At 48.9% G+C, this 13,452-nt stretch overlaps 1 protein-coding gene across 1 annotated transcript in view; it reads left to right on the forward strand.

Annotated features, from left to right (window-relative positions):
- Positions 1-7,851: 7,851 nt before the first annotated feature.
- The window catches only part of PPARD (peroxisome proliferator activated receptor delta), an 81,840-nt gene continuing 76,239 nt past the window's right edge, over positions 7,852-13,452 (forward strand). Inside the window, exons 1-2 of the mRNA XM_081095033.1 lie at positions 7,852-7,975; positions 11,880-11,963. The gene's annotated coding sequence lies outside the window, so the exon portion shown is untranslated. The remainder of the gene's footprint in view (positions 7,976-11,879; positions 11,964-13,452) is intronic.

The following is a 13,452-nucleotide window of genomic DNA, read 5'->3' on the forward strand; positions in this document are numbered from 1 at the left end:
CTGGACAGTCAAGTTCACATTCCCTAAATTCCACGGGCATGAGAGGCCCGGGAACATCTGGCCCAGGCGGACATCCTACGCCTCTAGCTTTTGGGTCTACTAGCAGCTCCGGGCGTGCACATGGGCTGGTCTGTCCACCTTACTTCTCGTACCAGTCCCCAAACTAGAGGCTTGAGTTCCTTGAGGGCAGGGGCGTGTTTCTTCCCTGTAGGTCCCCGGTGCCTAGCACAGTGTGCTTGGCTCTCAGGAAGCATGCAACAGATGTTTTTAAAAATGAATTCATGAGTAAACTTATTCTAAAGTTAGTGACTGGGTGTCACACAGCTTAAAAGGGATGAAGTAAGATTCAAACTCAAGTCTGTTCATTTATTCAACAATGAAGCTCTTCCTGTATGCCAGATATTGTGCTAGATGCTGGCTACATGACACAGAACAAAACATAGAGCCCCTGCCCTCCTGGAACTTATGTGCTTATGTGGTATCAAAGTTCATGTCTTTTGCAAGTTCACCAAATTCTGTTGCAAAGAGCCTCATTATAATCTAAAGTGTCACGAAGCAAAGCTGCTGGTATAACACGATGCTTACTTCAGGGGTGGGAAGTGAGATTCAAACTCTTCAGTGTGGCCCTAGCCAGTTTGGCTCAGTGGCTAGAGCGTCGGCCCATGGACTGAAGGGTCCCGGGTTTGATTCTGGTCAAGGGCACATGCCCGGTTGCAGGCTCGATCCCCAATATGGGGCATGCAGGAGGCAGCCGATCAATTATTCTGTCTCATCATTGATGTTTCTATCTCTCTCTTCCTCTCCCTTCCTATCTGAAATCAATTATATATATATATATATATATATATATATATATATATATATATATATCTTAAGTGTAGTAGGGATTCAGGTCGGAGCTGAGATTCAAGATGGTCCTTAAAATGTTTAATAAATAAGTAGGAAAACATAGGAACAATACACGTAGAAGGCAGCATACCACATGTATGGGCACCAGAACTCTGGATTCTGGTATTGGATGGGAGGATCACTGGTCCTGTATTGGTGTGGGTATCTCTAGGGTACAAGGAGTTTTAAGAAAATCAATTTGCTGCCTGGCTGGCATGGCTCTGTGGTTGAGCGTCAACTTATGAACCAGGAGGTCATAGTTCGATCCCTGGTCAGGGCACATGCCTGGGCCCCGGGCTCAATCCCTAGTGGGAGGCAAGTAGGAGGCAGCCAATCAGTGACTATCCCTCATCATGGATGTTTCTATCTCTCTCTCCCTCTCCCTTCCTCTCTGAAATCAATAACAACATATTTTAAAAAAAAGAAAAGAAAAGAAAATCAACTTGCAGATCTTCAGCTTCCAAGTTCTGTTTACCAAAACTCTTTCCTCTTTCACAATTTCACCTTCCCTACTTTCAGTAGCGAGGCTCACATTCCCCGTCCGCTGTCTTTCAGGAGGGGACGACCCAGAGGGTGAAGTTCCTGGAGCGCTAAACAAAGCTCCTATTTGAAATGCTAGTGCAGGGCTGTAGGTGCTGAGAAAGTGGGCAGCTCCAAACCTGGACAACAAATTCTTTTGGTTTTTAAGGCAGGATCATTGCTTTCAAAACCCTGAAGAATCCTTAACAATATTTTTTATCGTAGATCTTCATGATTTTTTGGGGGGCTGGGTGGGGGAGACAACTCAGAAGTAGATGCCATTGCTAAATCAAACTCTCACTTCCTATCTACTTATGAAGTGAACAAGGTTTCTCAGCTTTAAAATAAAATAAAAAAGGAACTAGAATTGATGCTGAATGCGGTCTCATTCTAATAAATAATATTCAACTGTGAACATCTGAACTACCTGAGGGTGGGGGTGGGGGAAGTAGTCCATGAATTTCATTGGTGAATACATTTCCAATGCATTTTTGTATTTATGTTTATTTAATATGTATAAAAATCATAATATTAATGTTGTCTTGCTCAACTGAGTACTACTAATATTTCTGATGGCCACTCAAACCAGAAAAAAATTTCTCACTTAGAGCTTTATAGTTACATAAAGCTTATATTCTTTTTAAACTTTAACTTATATACGTACTTAGGTTGCAGAGATGTATGATATTGTGATCAATAAGAGACTTCCAAGCATAAAATATGTTACATTGAGATTAGATTGTTGAGGGGAAAGAGGAATGGAAATACAAGTATAAGGAGAACAAGAAACAATGTAAAACGTTTTTATTGCTAAAGAAAAGCTTGTTCACATTATTTTGTAAAAATATATTTTTATTGATTTCAGAGAGAAAGGGAGAGGGAGAGAGAGAAACATCAGTGATGAGAGAGAACCATTGATCAGCTGCCTCCTACATGCCTCCTACTGGGGATGTGCCCTTGACCAGAATCAAACCCAGGACCCTTCAGTCCACAGGCTGACACTCTATCCACTGAGTCAAACCAGGTAACGCTGTTCATGTAATTTTTTTAAAAATATGTTTTTATTGATTTCAGAGAGAGAGAGAGAGAGAGAGAGAGAGAGAGAGAGAGAGACATCAATGATGAGAGAGAATCATCGATCGGCTGCCTCCTGCACGCCACACACTGGGAACCGAGCCCACAACACAGGCATGTGCCCTGACTGGGAATTGAACTGGTGACCTCCTGGTTCACAAGCCAATGTTCAACCACCAAGCCAGGCCGGCTGGGTTGTTCATGTTATTTTTAAGATGAATAATGGTAAGCATCAAATGACTTTGGGATTTGAGTTTTATTCAATATATTTAAATGGGTAACATGGCAGTTTTATATTAAAATGTCAATATTTATTAAAGAGTAGAAATTACATTCTCCCTCTGAAACTATTGTTTTAAATTAATGATGAAAAATATTAGATGTCACCATAAAAATGTGCAAGAAGCTTTACAGTTCCAGTACATTCTTTTAGGAGGCTACTCCCATGAGAGACCTGTGACTAGAAAGGCAGAATGAGGCCTGACTCTCAGAAGCTGGGTAGAGTTTAGACTTGAGCTGGCAAGCCGATCTCTCAGCCTCAGTTTCCTCACCTCTAAATGGGGTCTAGTCCAGGCTTTTGAATATCTATAATGGGACATAGGAAGGCATAGGCAGTGGTTCTCAACCTTCTGGCCCTTTAAATACAGTTCCTCATGTTGTGACCCAACCATAAAATTATTTTCGTTGCTACTTCATAACTGTCATGTTGCTACTGTTATGAATGGTAATGTAAATATCTGATATGCAGGATGGTCTTAGGCGACCCCTGTGAAAGGGTCGTTCGACCGCCAAAGGGCTCGCGACCCACAGGTTGAGAACCACTGGCATAGAGGGTGGGTGTGTGAGATAGTGAAAGAAACATCACCGGATGCCTGGATGCAATCCACACTGGGACTGGCAGAGGGAGCTCTCAGCCTCGGGGGCCCTCCCTCTGGGGCAGAAGAAAATACTTCCCAGTCTTTTCATTCCAGGGTTAGAAAATAATTTCTCTGTCCTTTCCAACTTTCCAGATAAAGCCGGGTGTATCCCATCTCGGATGCTCTCAGAAATACCCATGCCCTCGGGGCCGCGTGAGGAGCACAGGCCTTGTGACCCCAGGCCACCCCATGTGGTTTGTACAGAAGGAGATGTGACTGGCTGGAGAGCAAGAAGCTTGTTGCAAACTGTTGCAAGGAGTGCAAGGTGGTTCCTCCTCAGGCACAGTGTCTGCCCAGCCCAGAGAGGTGCCCGCTGGAAGACGCCTCTCTGGCCCCTGCTGTTGGGGGCGTGGGGTGGGGAGAGAGAATGCCAAGGAGGCTGACGTCAGGAGGGCCCCCCCTGCTGGCTGGAGCCTGAAATGGCTGTGGAGGAGGTCAGAATCTACCGGTAATTCAAAGTGGATCTAGCCAGCCTTCTTGCTCCACGTTTTAGGTTATCACTCATTTACACTGTAATTGGGCACCAGACCAATTACAGTGAGACCTCTGGTGGGTCTGGAAAGTGTTGCCGAGGCTTTTCCCAGCTTTTCCCACTTTGAGCTGTGCCTGTGGGAAAATCTAGTCAAAATGAAGATTTGGGGGAGCTATAGTAGTCTGGGTTTGTGATTCAGGTCACAGGTTAGTAAAAATGGAATTTATCAGAGTATAGAGAAGTTCCTTAAGTAATTGGGGGGATGGGAGAGCCAGTTTGGAGGCTGTAAAGCGAGGAACAATACCAAAGATCATGGCACGGTCCTTACGCAGACACCCCAGCTGCCGCCGCCTCTAGGTGCAGACGCTGCTGCTCCTGTGGCTGAGGTCAGCAGGGCTGGACTCTGCGCTTACAACTGCTGCTGCTTACAACAGGAAATCAGGTGGAGCCGCTGCTCTGCCACTTACCTGAACGGATTATTCGTGCTGCCCACGGCCTCAGCCTCCCAGTCCCCAGTGCGTCTGATTGGTGGAGCGTTGTCATGTGGCTATGCCTTAGCTGCAAAGGAGGCTGGAAGCAAATGCCTGACATTTTCAGCCTCTCAAGTGGGAGATCCCCCAAATTTGGGTAGGTTATTCAGAAGTTAGGAGGCCCAAACCAAGGAAAACCTTGAAGAGGATGGATAGTCATAAAATGGCACATTCTGAGGCCAGCAATCTGGGTGGCAAAAGCAAATCATAAAAAAAATGCTCAGAATGAAAGTAAAGAAAGATAAAAACTCACAAAACCCCACCCAAAGACAACTGCTGATAACATTTTAGTGTGTGCTTCCTTCCAGTTTTTTCTATGCTATTTTCTTATTTTCCAAACGATATACTTATCTATATATGCTATACATAGGATCAGATCCTGCTTTTTGCCCACTGAAAATCAGATCATAACATTTCCCACTTTTTAACCAAATCTTTGTAGGCATCATTTTTTTTAAAAAGAAATGTGGGTTTTTTTGTAACTATATTTGAAAATGTTTTTGTTGATTTTATTGGAAAAGAGGAGACAGAGAGAACCATTGATGTGAAAGAGAAACATCCATTAGTTGTCTCCCACACGACTGGGACCGAACTGTCCATCTGGGTATGTACCCTTTTAAATATAAAAGTGAAATGAGGTGAAAATGTACATCTCAACAGTACTCCCGGAATTTCTTTTAGGGAGAGAACTCTCCTTATTAGGGGAAATAAGCCTGTTAGGGGTAGTGAGTGAGATCTTTAGGGCATGAGTGTTGACAGGAAACCTAGCAATAAAGGAAATATAGCTAAGCCCTGGCTGGTGTGGCTCAGTTGGTGGAGCATTGGCCTATGCACCAAAAGGTTGCCAGTCCAATTCCCAATCGATGTTTCTCTCTCCTCTCCCTCTCTCTCTCAAATCAATAAAAACAGCCCAGCCAGAGGAATTTGTTTTTTTCTCTGGAGAGGGTGGGATAAAGAACAGAGAGGAGAAGTAGTGATTTGGGAAAAGGCCAGGCCCTAAGGGGTAAAGGGCCAGTCAGAAAACCTCAGATGGGGAATTGATCATGTTGACAAGTCTTACCTACACCTACTTAAAAGGACGAAGGGCCCTAGCTGGTTTGGCTCAGTGGATAGAGCGTCGGCCTGTTGACTGAAGAGTATCAGGTTCCATTCCAGTCAAGGGTATGTGCCCAGGTTTCGGGCTCGATCAGGTTGCAGGCTCGATTGGGTTGTCCCGGTGTGGGGCATGCAGGAGGCAGCCAATCCATGATTCTTTCTCAACATTGATGTTTCTATCTCTCTCTCCCTCTCCCTTCCTCTCTGAAATCAATTATATACTAGAGGCCCGATGCAAGAAATTCGTGCAAGAGTAGGCCTTCCTTCCCCTGGCTGCCGGCACTGGCTTTCCTCTGGCACCCAGGACCCAGGCTTTCCTCGCAGCCCTGGCTTTGTCCGGAAGGATGGAAGGACATCTGGAAGGATGTCCAGTCTAATTAGCATATTACACTTTTATTATTTATATATTTATATATATATATGAAGATGGTGTATGTATTATAAAAAGGCAACAAATGTATCAATTCTTTTTTTTTATTTGATTTTAGAGAGAGGAACATCAATTAGCTTGAGGGATAGAACCCGTAATCTGGGTATGTATCCTGACTGGGAATCAAACTCTTCACCTTCTGGTATACTGGATGATGCACCAACCTATTGAGCCACACAGGGCAGGGCCAAATGTATGAATTCTTTTTCTTTTTTTAAAAATAATTATCCATTCATTATTCTTTTTTAAGAAATTCTTTATTGTTTAAAGTATTACATATAATATTACATATGTCTCCTTTTCCCTCCATGACCTCTCCCTGGCCACCCCCCCAGCCCCCAGCACATGCTCTCACCCCCCTAGTGTCTGTGTCCATTGGTTATATGCATGCATAGAAGTCCTTTGGTTGATCTCTTACCCCATCCTCCTCCCCCGCCTTCCCTCTGAGGTTTGACGGTCTGTTTGATGCTTCTCTGTCTCTGGATCTGTTTTTGTTCATCAGTTTATGTTGTTGATTATATTCCACAAATGAGCAAGATCATGTGATATTTATCTTTCTCCGACTGGCTTATTTCGCTTAGCATAATGCTCTCCAGGTCCATCCATGCTGTTGCGAATGGTAAGAGTTCTTTCTTTTTTTAATATATATTTTTATTGATTTCAGAGAGGAAGGGAGAGGGAGAGATGGAAACATCAATGATGAGAGAGAATCATTGATCGGCTGCCCCCTACTGGGGATCAAGCCTGCAACCCAGGCATGTGCCCTTGACTGGAATCGAACCCCGGACCCTTCAGTCCGCAGACCGACGCTCTATCCACTGAGCCAAGCCAGCCAGGGCAAGAGTTCTTTCTTTTTTACAGCAGTGTAGTCTTCCATTCTGTAGATGTACCACTGTTTTTTTAACCCACTCATCTGCTGATGGGCACTTAAGCTGTTTCCAAATCTTAGCTATTGTAAATTGTGCTGCTATGAACAGAGGGGTGCATATATCCTTTCTGATTGGTGTTTCTGGTTTCTTGGGATATATTCCTAGAAGTGAGATTATTGGGTGAAATGGGAGTTCCATTTTTAATTTTTTGAGGAAACACCATACTGTTTCCACAGTGGCTGCACCCCTACCAGCAGCGCATCAGGGTTCTGTTTTCTCCACATGCTCGCCAGCACTTTGGTTTGTCTATTTGTTGATGACAGCCATTCTGACAGGTGTGAAATGGTACCTCGTTGTCATTTTGTTTTGCATATCTAATTACATATTGTTTTAAATCACTATGTGTTTTTAATCACTAATGTGATTAATCACTATGCTTTCATTACGTTCAATTTGTAACAATGAAAATACATCCTGCATATCAGATATTTACATTACGATTCATAACAGCAGCAAAATTACAGTTATGAAGTAGCAACGAAAATACTTTTATGGTTGGGGGTCACCACAACATGAGGAACTGTATTAAAGGGTCGCGGCATTAGGAAGGTTGAGAACCACTGATCTAGAGTCTAGAGAGGGAGGAAAGTCCTTTTATGAAAGTTCCAAGCAGCACAATCTCGTCCAGTGGAGTCTGGAGTCTGAAGAGTCGGGTTCTGTTGCTTCCTACAGCAAGTCACGCACCTTCGCTCCACTGGAGGATGAGGAGGCTAGACCAGATGACCCCTAGTTCCCTCCCGCTTTAAATTCCCGTTTGCGATACATACTTGCTCGACCTGTTTCGCGGGCCTGGAGCTCCCCCCCAGCTCCTCCCTAAGCGGCCGGGTCCGCATCCGGCACCAGAGGGCGCTGCAGCGGCCAGAGCGGCGTGCGGTGGGCGGAGTGGCAGGATCAGCGGAGCCCCCAGGAGGCGCGGTGATTGGCTGGCTCGGGCGGAAAGGGGCGGGGGAAGGGGGGGTGAAGCCGAGCTGCGCGGTGACGTCACGCCCGCGGGGGCGGGGCGGGGCGGCGCTGCGTGTGACGCCCGGCCGCGGCGGAGCTGGGATTAATGGGAAAAGTTTTGGCAGGAGCCGGAGCAGCCTGCGGGACGGCGGCGGCGGCGCGAGAGGCGTCCGGGACAGGTCAGTCTGGGTCGGGGAGGCGGGTCGGCACGCGGCGGAGGTAAGCGGCGGGTCCGGGCCGAGGCGGCCCACGCGGCCGGGACGCCAGGGCCGGAGGGGAGTGGGGGCGGGAACAGCCGCCGGGGTCCGGGGACCGAGCCGCCGCCGCCTCCCGACGCTCGGACTCGGGCCGGTCTGCGGTGGTCCGTTGCTGCCCGGCGCCCCTGGGACCCAGCTCTTGGGACCCTCACCGCTGTCTGAGCCCAGCTGCAGGCCTCCCCACCCGACTGTGACCCCACTTGGGCCTCGTGGCCCCGTCTCCTCCCGCGTCAGTGTTGGGAGAGCCCGGGCTCAGGCTCGGGTGGTCTCCCGCTCCCCACCCTGACCTCTGACCTTCCTTCGTCTCTTCTCCGGTGCCCCCAGATGCATTGCCCTCTGCCCGGGGTCTCCTTGGGGATCTTCCCTGCCCCGTGCTTATCCTTGTCCCCGGCCTTCGTCCTTCCATTCTTGCCCTCAGTCTTTGCTCTGTTCCATCCCTGCCCCCTCCGTCCCCCGCTGCCTGCCCTTCTCAGTATTGGGGCTCCTCCTCGTCTCCCTCGCGGGGTTACAGGCTTCTTCGGCCCCGGGCTGCTTACCTGTCTGCCTGAGCCTCTCCTGCCCCGGCTCCTCTCAGAGGCCCTGCTTTTGCCCCTCTCTCCCCTTCCCTCCCAGGGCCTTGCCTCTGCCTCAGGGAGAAGCATTAGCTCACACACTACTGTGCTTCCCCCTTGACCTGCAGCTGAGATAGCAGGGGGGTGAGGAGCATTGAATGTCGGAGATAAAGAGCAGGTTATGTCTTCGTGGGAGAATTTACTGGGGTGTTGCATCTGGGATGATGTGCAGTTTGTAGATCGTTCTTCTCATCTCAGCTGTAATACTTCTTTATGGGCCTGTTGACTTCCAGGAACCCTTGGGAAGAGACTGGCCGCCGAGTTGGGCGTGCGCCAGGCGTGGCTGAAGGCCCCGTCCAGCTCTTTTCCCCTTCCAGGAAACAGGGCTGCGCGTCTTTCCACTCTGGACGTACTGAACACATGCACATCGTGATACCCCAGCCCATGGCAGCCCTGACTCCCACCTTCGGACCTGTGGTTCTCAACCTTTTCCCTCTGTGCTGACTCCAGACAGTGTTTTTCCTGTTTGAGTTTTAAACAGATTGCCGCCCGATAGCTCCGGGGCTGGCAGACATCTGTCCCTTTTGCTGGTGATGGCTTGAACCAGCTGCTGACTTCCCCTCGTGCATCTCTGATCCACGGACTGAGACAGGGCCTCTGATTCCCGTCCCTCACTGAGCGGGTTCTTTTGAAGTTTCGCCCTGCATTTTCCTTGGGAGCTTAATTTCCTGTGGATCCAAGAGGGAAGTGGACACTGAAGTTCTGTTCCCTTTGCCCAGGCGTTACATCAAAGGTCAGGTCACTGTCTGCCCAGGCGGTCTGGGACGGCGTTAGTCAGACTGTGGCAAGAGCTTCAGTCGCTTCTAGTCACAGAGACGATTCTGTCTGGGGCCAGAGAGCCCCCCACCTTTGTGGTGTGTCTGGGTATGTAACCTTCTCGCCAGGCAGAAGGTTCTTTTCAGATGCCTTCCACCTGAACGCCTTTATTTGGAGTTGGTACCCCAGAGAGATCGTCAGGAAGTAACATACAGGCCCCTGTTTCTGCCCGATCTGGTCTTGGAAGATTCAGAAAGCGTGACCCACTCTCACGTTTAGAAACGAGGGCCTGCTGTTTCACGTGGCTCTCGGTTTCTAGGTCTTCTCTTTTGAGGATCGTGCTCTCTGTCTTTGAGCCAGAATTGGACACAGAATTGGCAACTTTCAGGGGCTTTGGTGGAGAGCCAACTGAACTAGACTTCACGTTTTGGAACCCTCTTGTGCACTGAACTTTTCTGTGAAAGAAATAGGATCCAGGATGGCTGAGCCAGTCCCCTTTCCACTGACCCCTGAGCCCCCTCTTAGGCAGCAGTTGGGGGGATTTGGGCAGAATGGACCAAAAGGGGTCCCTTGTTCTATGAAAACCAGGATTGGAATGGGTCATTCTAATGAAGTTGAGGTTGTGGGTTTGGCAGTCATTTCGTCTAATCTCAGGCTCCCGAGGGTTTTGCCTGACCCTGAGCAGTTTGCTACTCCTCTGTCTTTGCTCACCTGCACTCCCCACTGAGGGGGTAGGTGAGAGGCTTGGGAAGAGGTCAAGCCCACTCCTTGTGGAGCAGCTTGGGCACCAGCAGCCCTGGCCGATTGCTTCCTGCAGTTTGCTCACGCTGTCGTTTTCTACGTGGGAAGTTACGATTGTCCGTCACCGAGTTCCCATTTAGTGATTTTTGCAGAGCCAGGGGCAGCCTGCCTCTTTCTCAAAGGTGTGAGCAGACGGGCCTCTGACAGTATCTACAGATGATGTAGCACATCGCTTCTGGTTGAATGAACTAAGTCTACTGAGCCACTCTTGTTTGGCTGCCTTTCTCCCTGCCTCTCCACCACCACTTTTTCCTTCTTCGGGGTGTGCCTCAGCCCACTGAGGAAGAATTGCCCTTACTCAGCCCGCCGCCTCCACCGGTGGTCCCTGAGACCCCTCCCCCGACCTGGTGAGAGGACAGCCAGGGTTGGATGCTGGCCTGGGAAGCTACCAGGCCCCTGCTTTGGGTAGAGGGCAGCTGTCCTGGCTGCCAGGCAAGCTGTCTTCGGGGCCTGCGGATGCTGGCGTGTCCTGGGACTGCAGCTCCTCCCTCTCAGGAGGAGTGGACCGGGCTCTTCCAAAGGCTTCAGCTCTATCCTGTCCCTGAGGCTCCCCTGCCAGGGGGCTTCCTGGCATTGGGAGGCTAATTGTGGGCCCTCCTGGAAATGCCAGGAGCTGCCTGCCCTACAGCCCAGCAGTTCCATACGTAGCATCTCCATGGACTTTGTCGGTCTTGCCAGGCTCTTGTTTGTGTCACGTTAGAAGTTCTGTGCGTGATGCCCTTGTCTGTACTGTGTTGTCCCAGATTGCCCAGTGGCTGCTGCTTGTTGATGGTTTGATGTCCTGAGCATGATTCTGTGCCTTTGGATCTAGGGGGAGGAGTTACTTGAAGCAGCTGAGTTACACGGTGTCAGAGGGGAGCTGGGCACTTGCTGGCAGGGAGGAAATGTCCCGTCGCATCAGATTTCAGACATGTGGGTCTTCTCGCTTGGGAGATAGTTCCTGGCCTTCATAGCTCAGAGGCTGGCGATTGGGGTGTGACCCCGGCCCTGTCTCCGTGGGGCTTTGGTCAAGGAATCAAGCATGACTCAGGGCATCTCCGTTTATGAGTTGTTAACCATCGGACGTGTTGGGCTCTAGTACCTCCTTCATCTTGCCAGCTCCTTCTGCCCCACCCGGTACAGTCAGCAGAGCCAGTGTCTTCTTACTTGGAAATGAGCAGACTACTTCCAGGATTGGGAAATGCTTGCTACGTAGGCTCAGAATAACAACATCTCAGGGGGCGTGTATGAGGGACAGAGGAGGAGCCCCCCTTGCTTTAGGAGCACTCTTTGAGCCCTAGTGTCTATTTTTTTTAAAAATATGTTGTTATAGATTTTAGAGAGAGGGGAAGGAAGAAAGAGAAATAGAAACATTGATGAGGAAAAAATATCGGTCGGCTGCCTCCTGCATGCCCCTATTGGGGATCAGGTCCACAACCTGGGCATGTGTCCGTCCTAGTGTTTTATTATAACACAGGAGCCCGATGCACAAAAAGCCTGCAAGAGTAGGCCTTCTTTCCCCCGGCTGCGGCACCGGCTTCCCTCCCAGCCCTGGCTTCATCCAGAAGGACATCTGGTCTAATTAGCATATTACGCTTTTATTATTATAGATATTAGAGCTGCTTTTCTGACTCCGGCACCTCTCAGCTAAAGATGTTGGGTTTCTTTCTATCCTGCAGTGTTGTGTGGTGTTTTGGGCATGTACGTGGTACTCACGCAGTGGCTTCTGCTCACCGACAGATGAGGACAGATGCGCCAAAGAGGTAATCACGTTTTCCTTACCCAGGGGCCTCTAACAGCTGGCACACACATTCAGATACAGGGTCCTGGCCTAGAAGATGAAATAATTTCACTAGGACTGAGTCCCAGATCCCAGGTGCCTGTCATAGCGCCTGGTACTCATCACTTGCACGGAGCAGACGCTTACTAAACAATTATTGAATGACTATGACTTAACATAGTTTTTTGGGGAGCGTTGAGATTTTCACCTTTACAACCACTAAACATAAACTCCACAAGGACAGGGACTTATTTTGTTTCCTATTGTGTCTAGGACAGTGTCTGGCATGGAAGATGCTAAATAAATATTTGTTGAGTGAATAAATGCACACACTTTCTCTCTGCCCCTATAGGTGCCAGGCCACAAAGATGGTGTTCATCATTCTCTTTCATTTGTGCATTAAACATTTTGGAGTGTCTACTGCGTGCCAGGCACAGTACCGGCATTGGGAAAGGATTGTAGTGAAAAAACAGAATCAATCCCTGTCTCATGGGTCGGTATTTGCTGGCATATATGAGAGCTGGGCATAATACACAGAATTGTTCCTTCCATCTCTGCTGGGGTGGTGGGTCCTTACCAGAGTCTGAACAATGCTCTGGGCTTCCCATTGCTATTTCCCTGTTCTCTGGATTTCTGGCAGGTTTTATAAATTCTCCAAGGGGGGCTCCAGGGAATTTGATGTTCATTGTCCCAGCTCTTTGGGAGGCTGGGCTGTGATGGGGTCCCTGCTGGGGGCCAGGGGTAACATGGGGCTCCTGTCTGATTTGTTTTAATCTCCAGGTTTTAATGGTTCCAGTAGCTGTTTATGAGCTTCACTTCCCTTTCCCCGCCTTTAACACCCAGCGGGTTTTCCTGTTGCCAAACAGGGTGCTGAGCCCATGTGTCTGTCTTTTTGTGGGGGTCAGGTTGTTTGTGGATCTTGCAGGAAGGCCCTCAGGCAGGGGCCACTCCTGTTCTCAAACCCACACCAAGTCCTTTCCTCTGAAGGAAATGGGAAGGAGGAAGGAGGGGGTTGGGGAGGCCTCTGAGATTCCCTGGGAAGGGTTGAAGTAGGAGTTCCCCTGAGCAGGAAGAGCTACTGAGTTGAGTTGATTTGCTTTATCATTTGTTTCAGCAGCAGCTAGCCATAGTGGCAGTAGCATACTTGTCCACGGGTCAATTGTCCAGTTCATCCCTGAGCTGTGTGCTCCCAGTCTCAGCTAAAATTTTTCCTTTTCAGTCTCCCCTGGCAAAGGTAAGCCTATAGCTTTATCAGATTTTTTTTAGTGTTAATCTACAAAACTGGTGTTGTCATCTTAGTCTTTCCTCTCTGAGGCACTTTTGTGGGCCAGGAGCTGTGACAGATGTTTCACACCTGGTCTCACGCCCCAGGTGTGTGGAACCTGTTGGGGAGAGAAGAAGATGTATGCACACAAAGATGTTTAAGACATTAGGGAGCTGGTGGGTCCTGAGAACATGCCGCTCATGGGTAC

The sequence above is a fragment of the Myotis nattereri genome (genome assembly GCF_964212035.1).
Source record: "Myotis nattereri genome assembly, chromosome: 6".
Classification (NCBI taxonomy): domain Eukaryota; kingdom Metazoa; phylum Chordata; class Mammalia; order Chiroptera; family Vespertilionidae; genus Myotis; species Myotis nattereri.